Raw genomic sequence first — 2,583 nt, 5'->3', positions numbered from 1 at the left:
CTCATTTCCCATTTCTCATTTCTCATTTGGGTCATTCTCCGCCAACTCACTCAGCAGTTGCCCCGACCCCTCTTCGATTTTCGTGAAACTTTGCTCTAAGGGGTAATTTTGGTCCTTGATCACGAATCCAAGGTCCATTTTTCGATATCTCGTGACGGTGGGACGGTACGACCCCTTTCATTTTTCTGTTTTTTTACTAAGACACGTTTTTCAGTGATTTGAAGCTCGCAACCGTGAAGAGATAGAAATTTGGTGTCAAAGGGACTTTTGTGTAAAATTAGACGCCCGATTTGATGGCGTACTCTGTCAACTGTCAAAAATCGTGAGACATGTCATTTTATCGTCCAAGGGGTCATTCTTATGCAAAATTAGCTGAACTTTCCGAAAAAAATACTTTCAAAAGCACACGATTGAGTTTTAGGGGTTAAAAATTCGAAAAACTGGTCAAAAATGGTCAAAATCATAACTTTTTCAAAAAACTTTTTTGTAAAATTCTGATAACTCGTGAAAAATACATGCAAACCCCTTATGTATAAATATCATTTTTTTTTGTTTTTGTCTGCTCTACAATTTTGTAGAACATTGTTACACTCTAAAATGTAACCCTGCAAAGTTAGCAAAAACACGTAATTTTAAAATGAAAAATCTTGTTCTAAATAAAAAATGACCCTTCTGGATTATTTCAGATTCGAAAACTATGAACGGCCCGAGCGGTTTAGGCTTTCAGGATTTTTGTGATATTTACTTGTAGAGTCCAAACAGATCAGTAAACTTCACTTATTTGTATATTACACTTTTTAAAGATTACATTTTTGCGGTAACACTCTCAACTTTTACGCGCACGATCACATCACTCAACTATTTGTTGCTAATTTCATTAAGACCTTCGTCGAGCCAACTCTCTACGTTGAAGCCAGACTTGTCCTCCAGACCTCTTCGCCGAACCATGCCAGACCCGAACTCCTAAGTCCCGGGTGGATTCTTCACGGCGGCTAAGTCCCGGCGGACTCTTCACAGCGGCTAAGTCCCGGCGGACTCTTCACAGCAGCTAAGTCCCGGCGGACTCTTCACAGCGGCTAAGTCCCGGCGGACTCTTCACAGCGGCTAAGTCCCGGCGGACTGCGGACTCCACCGCTAAGTCCGGCTTGACTGGGGCCTCTGCTACTGGTGGCTGCTGGCGGGTCCGGCTGGTCTGGGGCTTCTTCAGGATCTGGAACTGGACTGGGCTTGAACTGGCTGGAACTGACTGGAACTAACTGGAACTAACTGCCCTCCTCAAGAATTTTGGGGTTTTTATAGTCAGTCCCCGAAAACTCTACTCAATTTTGTTCTACTAAAAGTGGTCCGTTTCGATGAGAAGCATCGATGAACCTCATGAATTAAATTATGCAGACCTCTGCAATTCTTCATGACTTTCCGTATGGTGTAGTGAGTACACCTCAAAATCGGAATCATGGGTTCGAACCATTGTCGTGAAACTTTAAATTATGTTATTGGAATATCAAAATTATGTTCCTAAAACATTCTCAAAAATGTTGGTCAATAATGAGAAGGTCGAATTCTCCATTGAACGAACATGCCAATGAATTTGGTTAAGCCACACCCAAGGGGCTGGAAACTCTAATATTACTTAGGAATACTGAGTATACTAACGATATTTCAGTATACTTGTTAGTATACTAACCGAAAAGCAATAAACTGTTAGTATATTAAGATACTCTCAGTGTATTGGTAAGTATACTGGCGATATGCAAAGGAAATAATAAGTATACTAACATATATTTTGATATACTGGTTAAGATAATAATTATAGCTCTAAGAGTTTCCAACCCCTTGGCCACACCCTCAATTTCCCCTGTGGAAAAACATCGCACATTCATAATTGAAAGCTTAACCATTTTTTTGATTGCCTAACAATTGGCGAAATTTAATAAAAGGCTTTTCAGGTGAGGATTACTCATGATCCACACCTGTACATAAGCTTAATTATTTGTCGCGCAACGCGAGTCGACGGGTAAAATATATCGAAAAATGGACCTCAGATTCGTGATCAGGGACCAAAATTACCCCTTAGAGCAAAGTTTCACGAAAATCAAAGAGGGGTCGGGGCAACTTTTTCCGATTCCGATTCTCATTTCTCATTTCTCATTTCTCATTTCTCATTTCTCATTTTTCATTGCTCATTTCTCATTTCTCATTTCTCATTTCTCATTTTTCATTTCTCATTTATCATTTCTCATTTATCATTTCTCATTTATCATTTCTCATTTCTTATTTTTCATTTCTCATTTCTCATTTCTCATTTCTAGTTTTACATTTCTCCACGCAGAAAAATAAGGCATAGGGGAACTATACCCTTTTTCAGCGTATTTCTATTATCGGCCTATCAGCACTTTGTTCATGAATTACGGCTTTCAAAAAGTGTTTTTGACTGTTCCAAAGTTATAAATAGCTCGAATTAAAGTGAGCAAGCATCTCTCCATTGTTGAAATATCTTTTTTTTTTTTTTTTTTGTTTTTATTATAGAGGTTTTACACAGTTTGTGCATTCGCCTCTTAAGAAAAAATAAAGATAAATACATTT

This window comes from Culex pipiens, chromosome 1, assembly GCF_016801865.2.
Source record: "Culex pipiens pallens isolate TS chromosome 1, TS_CPP_V2, whole genome shotgun sequence".
Lineage (NCBI taxonomy): Eukaryota > Metazoa > Arthropoda > Insecta > Diptera > Culicidae > Culex > Culex pipiens.
Note: the sequence above shows the minus strand (reverse complement) of the source record.